The 20,694-nt window shown below is 38.3% G+C and overlaps 1 protein-coding gene and 1 long non-coding RNA gene across 2 annotated transcripts in view; one reads left to right on the top strand and one right to left on the bottom strand.

Moving 5' to 3' along the window:
• Positions 1 to 14,920, top strand: part of LOC134741334 (uncharacterized) — a 178,988-nt gene extending 164,068 nt beyond the window's left edge. The window contains exons 2-3 of the long non-coding RNA XR_010127874.1: positions 9,458 to 9,481; positions 14,807 to 14,920. This is a non-coding gene — a long non-coding RNA (uncharacterized LOC134741334). The remainder of the gene's footprint in view (positions 1 to 9,457; positions 9,482 to 14,806) is intronic.
• Positions 1 to 20,269, bottom strand: part of LOC134741322 (fat-like cadherin-related tumor suppressor homolog) — a 183,601-nt gene extending 163,332 nt beyond the window's left edge. Inside the window, exon 1 of the mRNA XM_063674072.1 lies at positions 20,069 to 20,269. The gene's annotated coding sequence lies outside the window, so the exon portion shown is untranslated. The remainder of the gene's footprint in view (positions 1 to 20,068) is intronic.
• Positions 20,270 to 20,694: the final 425 nt, after the last annotated feature.

Raw genomic sequence — 20,694 nt, 5'->3', positions numbered from 1 at the left:
AGGACGGCTGCTTCTCCATACGTAGTCCCTATTTTCCTCTCTGGACATTGAAATTATGGAAAATATGTTTACATCATTTGATCTGTATTAACCATAGCTATGCCTCTTAAGTAAGACTTTTTCATTTTTTTTATATTGTAAAAATTAGGAGCGAAAAACAGATTTCATACAAATTTTTAAATGCTTTTTTTTAATTTTAACTCTTATAATAATTAATAAAACGTAGGGGCATTGTGGTCGATATACAACAAAATGTGCCAAAATATTTTCAAAAACGTTAATATCCAGAGAGGAAAATGAGGATTACGTTTGTATGAAAAGGCGATTTCGCGCGGGTCCTCCACTCCGCAAAAAGAGGTGTTTAGTTTAATCGCTATGTGTGTCTGTCTGTGGCGTAGCTCTTAAACAGGTGAAACGATTTGGATGCTTTTACATTTAAAACAGGTTTTCTAGCGGTAGTTCACAGACATGTTTTATCAAAATCGGTTCACCCATTTGTGTGTTGGGGACGTTGGGGTTTTTAAAGTTAAAAATTTAATGTAATGTGTATCAAAATGCCTATCTTCTCTTGAGCTATCTTTCAAGCGCTATTTTTTCAGCTTCTGTGAAGGAGACGGATTATTATTTCCACTGTTGAAGGGTTGTCACTGGTTGATGCGAATTTCGGCCGCCATTTTAACTTGGCCTCAAGAATTTTTCTTAGCCGCAAGATTTGCTCTCTGATGGACCAAAAATTTAGACGAATATTAAATTTGAAACGTGATATCTTGAACTCCAGATATTTTTGGTAACGCCAGAAACGTGAAGTGTTGGTCTTAAAGCTTATTTGCTTAAAATCGAGCTATCTTTCTTACCAACCTTCTACTAAATCACTTTCTTGTAATCAATTTGTAATGGATCATATATATTTAAAATCAATAACAAGAAATTACTATCTGAATAGATCTCCTAGTTTTTCAGTCAATTAATCTCTCGAACTCGATATGCTATGGGAATATACTCAGGATTTGGAATGTCAAAGGATATTTCTTCCGATTTTGTTCAGAGAAAAGGTATTTCCCCAAAAGGAATCGTTACCTAGGGACGCAATTCAGCGTTTTAATTTTGACTATTCTAAAGGTTACATTCAGATTCAAACAACAGCGTTACTGCTGCAGTTTTGCGGCGCAGCATTGCTGCCAACTGCAGCAAATGTTTCTTAGATACATAGAAAACATCCATCCAAACAAATTCGTGATAAACATACAAATAAATGCCCTGACCGGGATTCGAACCCGGGACCTAATGCTTCATAGGCAGGGTAACTACCTACGTCACTACCAACTAGGCTAGGAGCACAGAATAAGTAATAGTATTATCATACAGAACGGCCACGCACCGCCCCGCCCCGACTCGAATTACCTCGCCCCGCGAGACCAGATTGACGGCCGTTTGCCGGCCGCTCAGTACTATTTTTAAGCAACTTACTCACACAATGACGCATGACGCGTGTACAAACGTACCGTTCACACCTAGAAACGCTAGTGATTTTTGATGTATAGCATGTCCGCCCTTGCTTGGAGGCAGTTAGTATGCTTTGTCAACGTATTTGTGACGTTTTCAACTAAAAGGTAGCACATTGTCGATCGTCGATAAGGTTGATTTTGAATTGAAGTTATATGGAAAGAGCGCCTTATTGAGAACCGACAATAAGTACCCTTTTGGTTGAAAATAGCACATTTAATTATAAAGTACCTAAATAAAGCGAGGTAACTCAAAAGACATCTAAAAACACAAATAAGAAACTCGTGAAAATAAACATCAAGAATCGGATACGAAGGGCATACATACTTACATAATTAAGGAAGGAAAATAGGGGACAATTACACTCGTTAAGGGCCTTCGGGGAATGGGACTAAGTTACTTATTTATACGTGTTTAGTTTTGTAACGTTTCGGTTCGGGCCTCTGATTGTTGATGTGGTTGATAGATAAACGAACAAGGGCCTGACACTCTTTGATAGAGAAAGAGTCTTATTGCGATTCCAATAAGAGGAAAGAGAAAATAGTGCAATGCTTTGTCCTTATCACCGACCGGGTGGCATCAAATTTTTGTTCTAACTGACAGTCTGATATCGTCCGGCGGACTGATAATCAATGGGCCCCTTAAAATCCGACTCGATGCTGATATTGCTTATAGATTCAGGGTAAAGAGTAATATGACCGGATTATGCTCGGCCGTCTCTGATTTCTCTCCAAAAAAAATAGGTATATTTATTGCTGATAGATATGATTCCACCCTGAACCTCCTTAAACGTAGGTACATTTGATATATAAATTATGTCATCTCGCTATTTTTATAAATACTATATTAAATATATATTCTTGAATGAATTTTATGGGCCCGTAATAATGTATTTACGTGAATACTATGATTACTATTTTACCATTTCAAACGAAATAAAAATGTCTGTGGATTGGATTCTAAAGTGTACTTTATAAGTTTTACATTCTGATGGGGATAGAGGGCTATTAATCATATCAGTATTGCAGTTATTTACTTGATCGACGCATTCGACGCCATTTTTCGGGCGACCGAGTTTGACCATAAATCCTCGTTGGCGGTTGAAAGCTGTCCGAATGTTTCAAATGCTTACCCACATAAGCCAATCGAACGCTCAAGCGAACCAGATTATCGACATTCGGTAACGACTCACGGCTGTATCTGTCAATTTTCTTGATAAAATAAGTGACGCCATTTTTTGGGCGACCAAAAGATTAACAGTTACAGAAGATTAACTCTGTAACAAAACGCGTCTATTACGACAGATATGACCGCTAGGTGGCGCAAGCGCGTGCAGGCGTCCGTTCCGTAGCGGTGCGCGGCAACTACTATGGCTAGACACCAAAATTGGTGAGGGCCGCATGTACTTGTAGCGACGCGACGAAATCGCCGAGTGAGCCACGCCTGCCATAATCCATAAATCCTCGTTAGCGGTTGAAAGCGAGCGAGTGATATTTCAAACGTTTACGGTTGTACCTGTCCAATTTCTTTGTCCAATGTGTATTTGCATCTCATATTTTTCTTAGTGAGAAAGTGAGACGCAATGCACATTGGACCAATTAAGAAATTGGAAAGTTTAATACCAACCTTACTAGGCAGAATTCAGCACACAGCTCGCACGCATTTCTTGAAAATTTCGTCGCAAATGCACGAAGGTTTGTTAAGTGACTTAAAAAATCCAAAAGGAGGTGGAGGATGGAGGATAAATCCAGATTATTGACATATGAATAGCGTTTGTAAGGCAATCATTATTCCTATTGGCAGTGTGGTGTTTGGATTTACATCCGTCAATCTAATCACTCTTGGATTAATTATATTATAAATAAAACAATTTATTATTGCTTATTTTGCTCCGCCATAACAGTACTGACACTGACTAGTGTTGCCAACGCATCTGATTATTTTATTAGTGAACACCACAGGCAAGTTTGCTACCTGGCCGGGCCGGATTCTCGTTACCGCGTTTTTTGCAACTTTTGAGAGTTTTATTACGAGAACAGGTACTTAGAGGTTTTAGGGTCTCTTGAATGATCCTGTACTTTTTATGCGTTTTTACTTAGCCACATACCGTATATAAAAATATAAGAAAAAATATTATTATTGCACAGAAAGAATACAAATGTAACAAACACAAGTTTCTGAAAAGAGTTGGTGCATAACTGACTTGATATTCGGAGATTCCAGGAGTCCCCGCACTAGGCTATCTGAGATTCCAGGAGTCCCGCACTAGGCTATATGATATTCCAGGAGTCCCCGCACTAGGCTATCTGAGATTCCAGGAGTCCCCGCACTAGGCTATCTGAGATTCCAGGAGTCCCCGCACTAGGCTAGGCCTGTATCGCGGGAGACCAGAATATGGGTGATAAGTTTTTAGTATGTTAAGCGTTACCGCGAGCGAGCAAAAATAATAAATAACTATTCTCCGCTCTCCGTTTCAGCTTGAGCAAATAGGGTGACCGCTATTGTTATTGTCCACTACATGGTAATAAGGGCTATCGCGTTTAATTTCGCCGCTAGGGGCGCTAGTGTAGTAGGTCTTGTCATGTCAAATGCATAGAAGTTTTGGCAGTTTCAAGCGTTTTTATCGGGAAGTTTCACTCCTTATTCATAATTGTGGTAAATATTTGTCTACCCTTGATTAATCATGGTAAACTATAGATATAGCTCAATAAATGTTGGTGTGCTAAGGGTTGAAAAACACCCTATATTCACCCCGCGGAGTACAACCACTGTATATCCCGATAGGTATATGTATAAAGGATAGGCAGGTGACACACTACACACGAGACAATAGTGACAAATTGTCGCTGATGTAACTGCTATGTTATTCCAAACGAATCAGGCGAGTCGTAATGTTAGTACCCGAGGGGTAAAAACGGGACCCTATTATAAAGACTAAGACTCCACTTTACCTCTAAACTGGGGTCATAGCAAAGTTCTTAGAGCTCGTCTTAGGTAACTTTGCAATTAATTGAACAAAACAAAGGGAGTGAGTGTCATTATTAATGTAATATTTTCATAGAAACTTGACATTAACGATGATATTGCAACGTTTTTATTGAAAATATCCTCTTCTTTAATAATATATAATTTTGATTATTAAATATTAATACTTTTTGGGATATTGGATAAATAAGAAATCTCTTTTTCCCCTTTTTTTGTTAATAACTTTTGAATTGAACAAGTTTGGGAACAAATCAAATTATTTTATTAAATATTTTTGATTTGTGTTTTTTTAAGCAGTCACACTACTATATATAAATTAAAAACTGTAATAGATGTCATATATTAAAGAAAAAGTGACGAAGCCCTCCAGTGGTGAAGGCCGGATTCGAACCGGCGTCTTTAGCTATCGCGGCTAACGCCATGAACCCCTAGGCCACCCCGCCACGGCGGTGCCCGTCCGAATTTCTCGACTATATGCCATCTTAGTAAGACTAGGCGTCTTTGACCAGCTCTAAGGGCAAGCAGTGCGCGCTTGCACCTCCTAAACGAACTCCTTACGGATTTACGTTGTAGCGAGAGAGACTGGTGCTGCCATCTATGAACAAGTTTGGGAACAAATCAAATTATTTTATTAAATATTTTTGATTTGTGTTTTTTTAAGCAGTCACACTACTATATATAAATTAAAAACTGTAATAGATGTCATATATTAAAGAAAAAGTGACGAAGCCCTCCAGTGGTGAAGGCCGGAGGCTATTACAGTTTTTAACTTTTGAATTTTTTTTTATGTGGGAATAAACGCTTCGAATACATTTTTCTAGACATCATTCCGAATCCAATGTACACGTATCTTTAGGAGTAGTATCTCTATTTTTCACCATTTCGAATTTGTGAACCAGACTAGTACGCGTTTGCGTTAAGTGTCATTTTGTATGGGATTTTGAGTTTCCAAAACAATTAGACACAACGTTCAGGCCCCAATTTCACTACGGTGACAGGTGCGACAATTGTCGAAATCACTATTACTGACGTCACATGCCTCCATAGGCTACGGTAACCGCTTACCATCGAACGGGCTGTGTGCTTGTTTGCCACCAACATTTTAATAATAAAAAAACTCCATTATATCGCCAATAAATAAGTACTTATTTTGCGATGCTAATGACAATTGTCACAAGAAACACGACAATTGTCGCAAAATTCCGACCAGAACTTATTTCCTGTCAAGAACTACCGAAAATTCTTATAAATCTTGTGACAATTGTCATCATCATCGTCATAAACGTAACTGTTCTTTACCGATATAATAAAGTTTTTTTAAATATTACAGTGATGGTGGCAAACAGGACTACAGCCCGCCCGATGGTAAGCGGTAACCGTAGCCCATGGATGCCTGTGACGTCAGCAACATTGATGTTTTACAATTGTCGCACCTGTCACCGTGGTGAAATTGGGGCCAGATATGTCGCATGGTCGCATCTATTCTATCATGCAAATGAAAATCACGTTGTCATTTCCATTCATGTATGTAATTGTCGATTGGCCCACTCGTTCGACTCATGATCGATAGCTTTATGAATACACATATTCGAAACACAGAGCTTGATTGCTAGTGTAATTTCAGCTTAAATTCATTCGGTTTCGAACAAATAGCGTGTGAAATCGCGCTACGCACGCGTTTGGGGGAATTTAATCACGAAATGCATTGGGATCATATATGGAGCTGGTTTATAAATGTTTGTAAACCTGAAGGGAATACACGGGAGATATATTGAGTCCCAGGAAAGGTGGTACAACTAGAGCTATTTATTTATTTAATTTCAAATGTGTACAATTTGTAATTTAAGTGAATTTATTAAAAATTGTAACATGATTTAATATTTGTACTTAGTTCTTAAGATATTTTTTTTTGTGGCAATAAATGTTTTTCTGATTCTGATTCTAATATATTATTTACTAATTTAGGAGACTGTATATTTGTTAGTTCGCATGATTATTAATTAATTCTGTTTTATATCGTTTAGTCTAGATTAAGGTTTGATATATTGTTCATGGAGACTGTATAAAGGAGCCAAATCTCTATGTATGAAAAGTGTCCATCAAAAAACAGTAATTAGGCGGCGCCACCATACACCGAAATACTACCAAAAACAACCTACGTAATTTGGTCGGGTTATTTGTTGCTTTATATGGTTCATGTTATACTCATGTCCCAGAGCCTAACTAGCGCCACCGGAGAGATTAGGAACTATTATTTAAAGCTTAACGCGGTCACTTTTACAACAATTCTGCCATAAGAGATTGCGATCCTTTCTATACCATCCATAATATTGTTGTATGTCCTTACCTGACGTTCTGGGCTGACTTACTGAATTAATGTAACACCTTAATTATAAAATGTATGTACATGACTTTACAATCAATAAATGAAATGGTTTTTTATGGAAATCATAATTGTACGCAGTCGAAGGTCGAAGTCAGAGTAGAACCTACTTGAGGCCCAATAACCAATGAACTAAAATAACCTATAGCAGTCGGAATAGATAGAGCTTAAATAATTACCCACGAGTATTGTGCCGCGAGCGACTTAAATAATTACCCACGAGTATTGTGCCGCGAGCGACTTAAATAATTACCCACGAGTATTGTGCCGCGAGTGACTATACTGTACTGCGCCACAGAATAAGTAATAGTAGGGAACACCGAGGTGAGTTGTGACAGAGGAGTTGTGACATTGTCGATTTTTTGGAAACTATTATTTGCATAGACCTAGCATTACATAGTCCAGCTATACGCGTGCGCCCGTAAGGGATAGACATAGATGACGTCATAAACGTGGGGATACCATATTGGTAAAAATTACCCCAATATTTGATATCACGTTGGGGCGATTACCCTGGAGGCAAAGTTAGCTTGTTTGACGGTATTAAAAATTGTTAAATAAAATGTCAATGGGCCGTTCTTTTTAGGCGTATAAACAATGAAATACCTCCTATAATTCGCGCAGGTGGTTAAAAACTAAACATGTTTAGTAAATAAAACGTAAAATAAAATGTATTATGGGTTTTAATTTAAAGAAATCACAAATCGCAATCACACCAATTAATATACAACACATTTAATCTTCACAACATTTGTTTATTTATTTTTTGGAATTAGAAGTACGAAAAAACTTCGAGGTCAAAATTACCCATAAAATTATGATATTTTCATCTGGTATCCCTAACATGATTGTTATGCAGCTAAATTAAGAAGAAGTTTAAAAATGGCTGACCTCAGACTCTTACCTACCTACGTAATTTGGGCGGATAATTTTACAAATAATGTTTTGTTAATTTGCGTAAATAATTGTGATATTTTTATTGAAATCGTTTGATTCTACCTTGCTTTGAGTGTAACGTAATTTTACGATGTTATTCTCACATATTGCGTTAAGAGGAAGGTGTAAAATACCGTACTTACGAGTGAAAGGTTATGATCTCATATTTTTGCTCAGAGCAGCTATTACAGCCGATTACAGAACAATTCACCAGTATTTTATCAAAGTTCAAGCATTCAAAACGCTAACCATCACTATATTTCATAAGAGAAAGCACAATTTCATACAAAACAACGATAATTAAACAAGCAACGAACAAACATGACATGTCACGTACTTATTTGTTTGCCACAACCTCGGTTGTGGCAGCGGTGGAAAAGTGAAACTATGACAAGGACAAACAATAACAGCGCTTTCTCTGCTACTCCTACTGAAAGATACATAAGACTATCCCGTTCGGTCATTTTCCCCCACTCCTCATGACCGATCCAGTTATACTAGATTCATGATTATTTGTTAGCGAGCTCGCAACAGTGCGCGTTTCTTAGCTAGTAACTTGAACTAACAAACGCGCGCTATTGCGAGCTCGTCATTAGTTAATAGATTTGACACAATTCTAATAGGGATTGACAGGGCAAGCTATGCTGGCGCCATCTGCTACACTTCGACCGGCCAACCCCATTACGTGCATTTTCCAGTGACTTTTTATTTTACCCCTAATGAAAAACCCTTTTAATCTTACCCCAACGCACCGCACCTTATATAATTTTATTTTAGTCAATCAAAACTTTTTAATAGCGGGAAATTGTGTATTGGATAATGTTCAGAGCCGCGGGCGGGGTACATTAATAGAGAATGGATAACTTTTAATGATATGTATCTGATAAAGGCTGGTTCGGGCTACGTTAGTAATTTGTGGTATTTTCTATAAAAAGGGACCTTATTGTCGATGGCGTTTACGCCATTATAAACGATGCTCCGACATAAATAGAAAATGCCCCATTTAGTCGCGTCGCGAGTATTTTAGTCACTAAACTTGATCAGTGTTTTAGGGTTCTGTACCGAAAGGGTAAAAACGGAACCCTTTACTAAGACTCCACTGTCATTCTGTCTGTCTGTCAGCAGGCTGTATCTCATGAACCGTTATAGCTAGACAGTTGAACTTTTCACAGATGATGTATTTCTGTTGCCGCTATAACAACAAATACTAATAACAGAATAAAATAAATATTTAAGTAGGGCTCCCATACAACAAACGTGATTTTTTTGCCGTTTTTTGCATAAAATAAATAAATAAAGTTTTATTTCATAAGTTTTATTGCATAAGCCTACACGAGTCATATGGACTGTTTTTCGAAGTCAAAAATATATTAATATAATAATATGGGGCATTTTCTATGAAAAGGGACCTTATTGTCGATGGCGCTTACGCCGCACAGCGTCGCGCGGCATTGTATTTATATCGGAGCGTCGTTAATAATGGCGTAAGCGCCATCGACAATAAGGTCCCTTTTTATAGAAAATACCACATATGTGAGCTTCATCTCTATAGATGGTATAGGGACCGTACGCGTTGGAGGGTCTGCCATCTAGTGGCCTGAATCGGAAACATAAACATGTACATGCCAAAGAAAGTGCTGCCATCTACAGTTCTCGTACGTTTTCTTGTGCATAGTAAGTTCTGCCATCTTGTTGGCTACATCTGAAACACATTTACGCCTCGCGCCAAAAATCTGACGGCTCATATGCTACCCTTCATGCACGCTTCCTATATTACTAAACTTATATAATTATTTCGTCGTTGTATCCGGATACGTAACATACCCGGGTATGTTACTAATATACCAGGGAGTCCGGGTTAATTGACAACCCGGCCCAGGTGTGACATCAAATCCGCAAAGAAGGATTAGACCGAAATAACCGGCTGACAGTCACAGGAACTCACAGACAAGTTCACGAAACCTTTTCTTTGGCACTTACATACGACCAGGGGCCCGTTTATCACAAGCTTGTATTACAAGCTACAAGCTTTTGATAAACGGGCCCCAGTATAAGGACCGGTCGAACAACCCTGATATACAATCCCAATAAAAACTTCGTTAGCGCGATGTAGAAATCGCCGCCCTCGGTACAGTGCCATCTAGCGCGACATTTGGTTAACCTGTTTATATGAAAGTATCCTACGGACCCGAACAATAACTTAAAGGGTCTACTTATACTGGACACGATTTATAGCGAATAGAGAAGATTTAGTCACGTCACTTCACACATACGTACAGCATCCTCGATTGAACATTTCGTGAAGTGAAAAGCGACCCGAGGGGTCACAAGAAATTACGTTGCTCGATTAAGTAGGTTCTGGTTCTAATCAATTATAGGGTCCGAAGGGACCCATATGGTCTGAGGTGTTTCCTTGTTTTAGGTAATTGTTTGTGAGGAATTAAACATGTATAGCGCGGTGCTTTACTAGGAATTTGGTTTTTAGTGTTTTTACTAAAACTAGTTTGTCTAATACGTCTTTAACTCATGCAGGCTTAGGCCTTCAACCAGTCCACATCTGATCATAATAACCAAAGGGTAAATACGGGACCGTATTACTAAGACTCCTCAATCCGTCTGTCTGTCACCAGGTTGTATCTCATGAACTGTGATAGCTAGTTGAAATTTTCACAGATGTATTTCTATTGCCGGTATAACAACAAATACTAAAAAGTACGGAACCCTCGGTGGGTGAGCCCGACTCTCACTTGTCCGGATTTTGTAAAATATCATTTGTCATAACAGTATTGCTCTCTTGCTCCAGTTATCGTTCGTGTGGCAAAAGTTCTATATTACGTAAGTTTTAAGGGTAATTCCGATTTTATATGCTAGTTTGTATGATTGCAGTTTTATGCTAGTTTATAGGATATACGGAGTTGGCAACGTCCGAGCAGCTTGTGTTGTCTTTGCATACCAAGTCAGGGTAAACCGAATGCTGAAGAAAATACAGAGAATTCACCTAAAGCTATAAATGGTATACCGTTCAGGCACAGAATAAAGTAATAGTATTATCGTACAGAACGGCCACGCACCGCCCCGCCCCGATACGAATAACCTCGCCCCGCGACAGCAGATTGACGAGATTTTGGCGAACGCTCAGTTCGGTTTGCAACTTACTCACACAATGACGCATGACGCGTGTACAGACACAGACGTGCCGTTCACACATTGAAAATGATTTTTGACGTGTCCGCCCTGTGGTTCAGATTCGTACTGCATCAGCTTTACTGCTGCAGTATTGCGGCGCGACATGGCTGCCGACTGCATTGTTGCTGCAAGTGTAATTCCGGGCAGCAAAATCGATCTTGACATTTACAGCAGTAACAGATATTTAGTGATATACGCTACGCTCGTGGTTCAATTTGGAATCTTTACCTTGCTCGGGTCGGGTATCAATATTAGCACGAGGGGTTTAACAAGAACTTTGCCTCCTTATAAAACAAATACTTAACTATTTAAGGTAATTGTATAAGTAGGTATGTACTAGGTACGTCAGTATACATTTCATATATATATATATATATATATATATATATATATATATATATATATATATATATATATTATATTATATTTCATTTATATATTTATTTTAACAGATCTCGCCAAGCAATCAGAACAGCGCTGGCTACTTATCAAAACCACAAGCAAATTGCACACACTGCACATGCACACGATGCACAAGACCGGAAAACCGACGAAGCATGAGTGCCTATCTATTCGGAATTCACTCAATAAAGCATCTATAGAAGGTACTGGCAACCTTAGTAAAGACATTTTTGGGCAATTTTATAAAGACAAACAGTCTGTCACTTTACAATACAACACAACTACTCTTTAAGGCGCACACCGAGTGCGTGTGCGTAGACGTGCACGCGCCACGCGCGCGTTGTAATATACGGTTCCTTGTGGGAGACGACACACCGCTTGCGTGACGTGTACGGCTTCAACATTTTAGGAAGTAGGAAGAGAAAATAGAATTAAATATTCTAACTGTACCTTTGCATACTGTTTTTTCACCTTTTGGCCATAAAATTGAAATTTATATAGGCTTTTGTATTGCTTTGATCGCATTTACTATCCAATCTTCATAAAAAATAGAATGTGTCGTTTTCAAGCAAAAGGTACCACATTGTCCCTTGCCATAAGGACGCTCTGACAGGTTATTCGTATAAAGATACAAGCAAAATTTCGTGTTTATGGTAAGCGACAATGAGGTACCTTTTGCTTGACAACGTCACATATACCTATTGACACCATAAATCAGGGGTTTTCAACCTTTATCATAGACTGTATATTTTATTCAACTTCACATAAAATGGCCGAACTTAGACTTAAAAAAACCGGCCAAGTGCGAGTCGAACTCGCGCACGGAGGGTTCCGTACCATTACGCAAAAAACAGCAATAAAATCACGTTTGTTGTATGTGTGCGCTTAAATATTTATTTTATACTGTAATTTAGTATTTGTTGTTATAGCGGCAACAGAAATACATCATCTGTGAAAACTTCAACTGTTTAGCTATCACGGTTCATGAGATACAGCCTGGTGACTGACGGACAGACAGACAGCGGAGTCTTAGTAATAGGGTCCCGTTTTTACCCTTTGGGTACGGAACCCTAAAAACTAAAAAACTAAACAATTGCACATCTAAGGGAGAAATATTCACGTGTTAAATAACAGCGTTGTTGTATCTGCAGAATTGTAAACAGAAAATCACAAGGCGTCTCAAACAATTTTTATTTCAAGAAAGTTTCAATATCAATACCCACTACCCAGTCAGCTGTTCGGGATCGGTTTATTCAGTACAGACCCAAACAATAGCGTTGTTTAAAATAGGGGCTGGGTTTTTAGAATTGTTCGCTATTGTGAAGGCCGACCCCAATTATTTTGAATTGATTTGGTCGAAGTCGGGCGTTTATGTGATTTTGAATGTTTTTGAATACAGTAAGTAAGTTACTGAATTGGAAGTTTTGTACATGTAGTAATTTAACGGTTTTAATAAGAATTGTTATAGAACTTGTAAGATACGAGCAGCGGTAATACTGTGGTGTAGATGATCAACTTTCATTCGAACAAGAGTAGTGGGCTCGAATCCAGGTTCGTACATTGAAAGAAAGAAGAAAGAAAAAAAGAAATAGTTATTTTCGATACAAGTGCGGAAAAGAGGAAATTCGAAACGAGTGGCGATAAATTAAAACCCGCCCGCAAGGAGTATCTATTCGCACGTGTATCAAAGAACGTTTTATAGTACATATGGCCCTTTAAACTTTCGACATATGAACAAAAAGTGCACTTTACGCACTAGTGCGAGAAAGTAGCACCATATGTACTGTAAATACATTTATTCAACGCCACAACATATTACATATGGAAAAAGGAGACATATAGACATGTAAAACATTGGACGCTAGGACCCCCCCACCCCGCCCCACTCAGCATAATGACGCGGCAATCCGTGGCGCTGGTTTGGGGGGTCTGACAAAACTATGAGTTAGTGGCGACACACGCCAACCACACAGAAAAACAGACATAAAAAGTAAGCACTACACAAAAAAATAGTTATTTTCGATACAAGTGCGGAAAAGAGGAAATTCGAAACGAGTGGCGATAAATTAAAACACGACCGCAGGTAGTGTTTTAAATCGACACGAGTTGCGAATTACCTATTCGCACGTGTATCGAACAACGTTTTACAGTACATATGGCAATTTAAACTTTCGACATATGCACAAAAAGTGCACTTTCCGCACTAGTGCGAGAAAGTAGCACCATATGTACTGTAAAGAGATTTTTTTTTACTAAATGACATATTTACAAAAAATATATAAACTGTAACCTAAAAACTTAAAAACATTGATAAAAACTTAAAAACATTGATACACTGGAGTTCATACATACCAATGGCCTGAAACTCTAGGGGTGCTCCCCGCCTCATAAACATGATTTACTGTTGACAGCTTGACAGGTTAATATTGAAAAAATACCGCCAAGTGCGAGTCGGACTCGCGCACAGAGGGTTGCGTATTCCGTACTTTTTAGTATTTGTTGTTATAGCGGCAACAGAAATACATCATCTGTGAAAATTTCAACTATCTAGCTATCACGGTTCATGAGATACAGCCTGGTGACAGACAGACGGGCAGCGGAGTCTTAGTAATAGGGTCCCGTTTTTACCCTTTGGGTACGGAACCCTAAAAACAGGACTTTCAGAGCATTTTCGATAGTTAACCAAAATGAATGTGTAATGTTTAAAATATTCACACGACTGAAATCACCATTTTCGGTAAGCATAACATGTGAGTCACGAATGTCACGGAACAGTGTAGGTATTTATGCCGTATATTGGGTTATTTACAATATTGAGCACATCATCTCTGACTTCCACATATTAAATCACATAATGAATTTTAGTTCATACCGTTCGTGACTATTGTTATAGTTAACGCTATCTCTACTGAGCTCGTTCACTTACCTGTACTAACAATGGCATTCTGTTAAACAAAAGCCATTATTTCTTTTGTGTGAGCGCGTGGCCTTTGTGCCTGAGGCTCACACACAATTGGCCACGCGCGCAGGCACAAAGGCCACGCGCTCACATAAAAGAAATAATGGCTTTTGTTTAACATAATGCCATTGTTAGTACAGGTAAGTGAACGAGCTCAGTAGAGATAGCGTTACCTACATCTATACATCAAATATGTATACCTCGTCATACATATTTGATGAGAATGGTAGTATTGAATCAGAAAATAGCATACTACGGCTTATATTGATGTGTAGTACTTATTTAGTAACCATAGAGCTAGAGGAGTTTCTTTGCTCTTGAAATGTATAGGGATCGTGCGCGTTGGAGGGTCTGCCATCTTGTGACCTGAATCGGAACCATAAACATGTACATCACATGTACTTAAATACAGCCGTGACAGAGTCAATGTACATTGACACTTCACGCCGAAGCAAGTGCTGCCATCTTGTGGGCTACTTTGGAAGCATAAACTACACATTTACGCCTCGCGCCAAAAATCTGACGTCTCCTATGCTGCCCCCTACAGTTTATGCACGCTCCCTATATTCGTGGCGCTTTATTTTGCGCTTAGGTATATTGTACAAAATTGAGAATTCTACCTATCCACCAAATTTTAAAATCTGACGAAATGAAAACGACAACCAAATAAAAGTATATAGGTATATAAAAGCCCAAGAGAAATAAAATTCTTTCATTTCATTAAATTTCCATACTGTACTCGATCACTTACTGATAAGAATACCTACGGTTACGATTGTTCTCCTTTTACCATTTTCCCCGATTCCTTAAATCTTTTTCTCAGAAACAAGTAAAGTACGAAAATAAAACACTCATCAATATAACAAATATAAACTGACTTCAAAGAAAATTATCAATAGGATGGAACATAAAAAAATACGGTCGAATTGATAACCGCACGGAGGTTTGATATTTGTATTGTGTGTATTGTATTGTATTGTATAACCGCTCCTCCTTTTTTGAAGTCGTTTAAAAATAGGTACCTGGGTCCTAATTTCGTTGTTTCGTTTCTGACCACTCTGTCACGGTTGTATTTAATTTCGTTGTTTTGTTTCTGACCACTCTGTCACGGTTGTATTTAATTTCGCTGTTTTGTTTCTGACCACTCTGTCACGGTTGTATTTAATTTCGTTGTTTTGTTTCTGCCCACTCTGTCACGGTTGTATTTAATTTCGTTGTTTTGTTTCTGACCACTCTATCACGGTTGTATTTAATATCGTTGTTTTGTTTCTAACCACTGTCACGGTTGTATTTAATTTCAATGTTTTGTTTCTGACCACTCTGTCACGGTTGTATTTCCGTCTTCTATCAAATAAAAATAAATCGAGTGCTATCGCATGTCTTTCTAGCTGTAGATTATATTTTACACGAGTAAAATAAAATAAAAAATCATATACAAAAAGCACTCCGTCACACTTTTTGGGGACAAAAAACTAGACAACGAAAAGAATTTTGACCCACCTAAGTCTCCAATAAAAAGGTTAAATGACTGGGCCTACCAAAAAGTACTAACAAAAATATTGCACAACATCGTAAAGGACGCGGAGGAAGGGTGTGCACGGAATACAAATGCCGCGGACAGTCGTGCCTGAGAAAGGATTCCCGACGAATCCGAAACATGTCGCCAAAAGCGATTAAAAATAATAGTGTGTGAAACCGTACTGATCTAAATATTTTGAAATATGCCTCACGATAGTTTAATTTCGGTCCTAAAGGAGTTGTGAGCCTATTGTTTTATTGTAATTTTTTCTAAGTTTTTAAAAAGGAAGCGACCGTGTAGTAAGCTTTATATTGCTGTTTTTTTTAACAGCCAACACAAGGACAATGTCGCCTTCGAAACGTGTATGGACTGTGTTCACCTTTATAAATATCACGATAGTTTAAGTTCGATCCTAAAGGAGTTGTGAGCCTATTTTTTTATTGTAATTTTGTCTAAGTTTTTAAAAAGGAAGCGACCGTGTAGTAAGCTTTATATTGCTGTTTTTTTTAACAGCCACCACAAGGACAAAGTCGCCTTCGAAACATGTATGTACTGTGTTCACCTTTATAATCACGGTAATATAAGTCTAGTGAAACTAACCGTGAATCATTAAAAACTGTTAAGATATTTAATAAATAATAATGTGATAGTGAAAGTTCAAATCAGTGTCTTAGACTGTCAATTACCAACGCTTCATTCAATGATATAAATCATTGGCTTCATCTGACATTTACTAGTGCTGCCTGTTTTCACTTTTTCTACATAGTGATGTGCTTAAGCGATTACAATCGTAAAAGGTATCCTTGTCGGATTTAGTGTCATTTTATTAATCCGTACTTGTAGTTAAATAACTTTATTGTACATTCTTGGGGTTTCTTGAGTTTCTTCCAGTTAAGTTTTAAGGAAGAAAATGTATGTATGGAATAATATGCTTTTTGTACACAGAAAAAAAACCTGAAACACAATTAAACAGTTAATTAAATACAACAAAAGCGAACTTATCTCTATATGCGAATTGACTAAGTACTTTTTTGTTTTAGGGTCTTAGGTACCCTAAGGACGTAAACATTTGAAATATAAACCTACCCTGGGCGACTATAGGTTGTTTATATAATTTTCATTACACTCGCTCAGTAAATGTGGAATTGCACGCAGGCTTTACGGAAACTATAGAAAAAGCGTTTTCTCTAGTGAGTTATGAAGTTTCTAGTATTATAATTAACAGTTTTTTTTTCTTTATACTTCATTTTTGTATCGCAAGTGTGATGAAAAACATTGTGTGTAAATCGGGGCGTAATAATATTGCAAACGAGAGTATAGTTAAATCGCGACGGCTTGCCGGAGTCGGACTCGCGCACGAAGGGTTCCGTACCATTACGCGAAAAACGGCAAAAAAATCACGTTTGTTGTATGGGAGCCCCACTTAAATATATATCTTATTCTGTTTTTAGTATTTGTTGTTATAGCGGCAACAGAAACACGTCATCTGTGAAAATTTCAACTCTCTAGCTATTACGGTTCATGAGATACAGCCTGGTGACCGACGGACAGACAGACAGACAGGCAGCGGAGTCTTAGTAATAGGGTCCCGTTTTTACCCTTTGAGTACGGACCCTAAAAATCCTAGAAATTTCCACTTCTCTTTGCTAGGCCAGCCTTTTAACTCCCTCGTACGACACGACAAAAAATCTTTTTTTTGGCTGAAATATGTGAGCCTGGTCCTTCCTCTGCGTCTTTTCCTCTTGCCCTTCAGGATGTTTAAAAAAAAAAAACAATCCTACCAACAATGTCTAATTCTATTTTCCTTTTAATTTTATGGCCTGGATAATTTGGGGCATTTTCTATGAAAAGGGACCTTATTGTCGATGGCGCTTACGCCGCACAGCGCCGCGCGTCATTGTATTTATATCGGAGCATCGTTAATAATGGCGTAAGCGCCATCGACAATAAGGTCCCTTTTTATGGAAAATACCACATTTTATAGCCCTTTAAGCGATCTCTTGAACTGTCATTTCAAATGATATAAAAACAGACCATAAACAGGGTAAGTAACGGGAGCCCTAAAATCGACACTACACGAGCTTGTTTTCGCGTTCCGGATCGATGTAGCACCGGGCATTAACTATGCTGAGGGCAAGGTCGGTACAGGGGCACTTCACACTTTGAAATGGTTCTTAGGGTTCCGTACCCAAAGAACCATTTCAAAGGGTACGGGTAAGGGTATCATGCGGTCTAAGAAGCATGACCTAGAAAGGCAGATTATCTTGGGTCAAATGGATGGCAAGCGCGGGCGAGGAAAAGCACCCACGAGATGGTCTGATGGTGTGAAGAGGGTGGTTGGCGGAAACATGCAGTGCGTGACTCATGTCGCTTATGACCGCACACTATGGAGACGGAGCATACATGGTCGCGATCCTCAGCAATGAGGGACCGAGGAAGAAGACCCAAAGGACCATAGAACCATAGACATAGAATATACAAATAGTTAAAAACGGGACCCTACTACTAAGACTCCGCTGTCTGTCTGACAATTTCTTGCCGGTGCTTCATTTTCTAAAATAGTGCTGTGATTCAATCGATAGTAACCGAAAAACTGCAAAAAGTTGTTTTATTTTATAGTGTTGCGCTACAAGTGCTACAACAAATTTTTGACGGAAAATGAATGAATGAATTCGTTTCCGCTGTCTGTCTGTCACCAGGCTGTATCTCATGAACCGTGATAGCTAGACAGTTGAAATTTTCACAGATGATGTATTTCAGTTGCCGCTATAACAACAGATACTAAAAACAGAATAAAATAAATATTTGAGTAGGGCTCCCATACAACAAACGTGATTTTTTGCCGTTTTTTTGCGTAATGGTACGAAACACTTCGTGCGCGAGTCCGACTCGCACTTGGCCGGTTTTTTAATTTTTAAGATTATAATAATTACTTTCCTATAAAAAAATTGTATTAGTGTATCGATATTTGTTCCTGAGTCTTGGTGTTTTCTATGTATTAAGTATGTACATATTTATATAATATATATCGTTGCCCACAAATTAATGTGGGGCTTAGTCAATTTTTGTAATAATATCTCATAATATGTTAGTCTGTACTGTACTATGTATTAGAGGCCTTTATTGACTGATATTTAATTTTAACTTTGCTTACGAGTGTAATGACAGTTCTTATGTTTATGCGAGTGATGTAATGTTATCATTCATTGTTATTTGATGCTAAATGTCATAAAAAAAAGAATAATGTCAATTTCTTTCCGGTGCTTCATTTTCTAAAATAGTGCTGTGATTCAATCGATAGTAATCGAAAAGCTGCAAAAAGTAATTTTATTTTATATAGTGTTGCGCTACAAGTGCTGCAACAAATTTTTGACGACAAATGAATGAATGAATTCGTTTTTTTTTTAGGTAGTCGATGTCCATTGTGATGAAAAAGGTCATTAAGTTCGCAGAATTGTTATGGCAATATGTGTAAGTTAGTTTAACTGACGGACCTGTCATTATTATTTTTACTTGTGAATTATGAACAGAAGATTCTGAACCTATAGCTTACAGGGCACATTAAGAATTCAAGGACTATAACAGGTGTTTCATTTAGGTACCTACTACACATTACACTATAATAAAATTAAAAAAGCTTTTTATTTCTATTACACCATACACTAGTTACACTATATAAAAAAAGCTTTTATTATTTCTTGAATCTTACATGTTTTTGTATAAGATTTTTTTATTATTATTCACAGGTGAAGGCCTCCTCCAAATTCCCCTTCCTCCAAACACATTACACTATATGCTTACATAGAAACAATACATTCGTTTAGAGCATGTCTATAAAAAAATAATAACTTCCCGAAGTAATTTTTAACGAATGCGATAGGTACGATAGGTACGCAAGTATCATAGCAATTTAGGAACAGAGGGGGCTAGAGATCTACTATACGGTCATTTATACTACGGGGAGAAGTCCCTAATATACCTATTACCAAGTCCTATTGAGCTAAACCGGCAAACTAAAAAAAAACTTGATACTTGGTCGAGCCTGTGCGAGTCATTATGAATTCCAAGTTGCGTCTGAGTTGGGTCCTGAGGGCACGCCTGGCGTTTAATGGCATCATTTAATATTTATCCCATACATAACTACACTCCTTATCATACAAGCACATGAAACTTGGGGACTTAGCGGTTAGCTCACCTGTTTCGAACAATCCTATTATGGTCATATAACACACAACACTCACTGAACTGTCACAAACACACCGCTGCACAACACTACATCCATTCACAAGCACTACACTAGGCTTCACTTTAAATCCTGATGTCGCGAACGTACGTAACGGGGCGCGCGGGGATTTGTCACAAAGCGACATGCACTCACTTCCACGGTTAGGGGCAGACTGAACCGGTCGCCGCCGGCGGGGCGCGGGGGGCGCTCTCTCCGCGGCATGGCCTATAAACTTGCTTGCTGCTGCTCTCATATCGCGTCGAGTAGGCGCGGGACTCGCTCCTTGTGAAAGTCAGATTGCAGTTGCAGTGACCTTTGACGAAAGGGCCGTATTCAAAACCGAATTTAGTATCTTTGCGTCACGCTCGCACGCATGTAGCTGCGCTTTAGAGCAAGCGAGCGCGTGCATTCATAATTTTGAAATGCACATGAATTACGACCTTTGGCTTATAATTACTAAAGGTGGTCATGTGGGCGCGGAGACGCTGTCGAATCCTCAGTGGGCGTCTAATAAGAGGATCGAAATAATTTAATACAAACTTTGAACATAATTCGATAGAGCAAGGTAACGAAAGGTTGATTTGATCGGTAAATTT

The sequence above is a fragment of the Cydia strobilella genome, chromosome 5 (genome assembly GCF_947568885.1).
Source record: "Cydia strobilella chromosome 5, ilCydStro3.1, whole genome shotgun sequence".
In the NCBI taxonomy this organism is placed as follows: Eukaryota; Metazoa; Arthropoda; class Insecta; order Lepidoptera; family Tortricidae; genus Cydia; species Cydia strobilella.
This window is presented reverse-complemented; position numbering and strand designations above follow the sequence as displayed.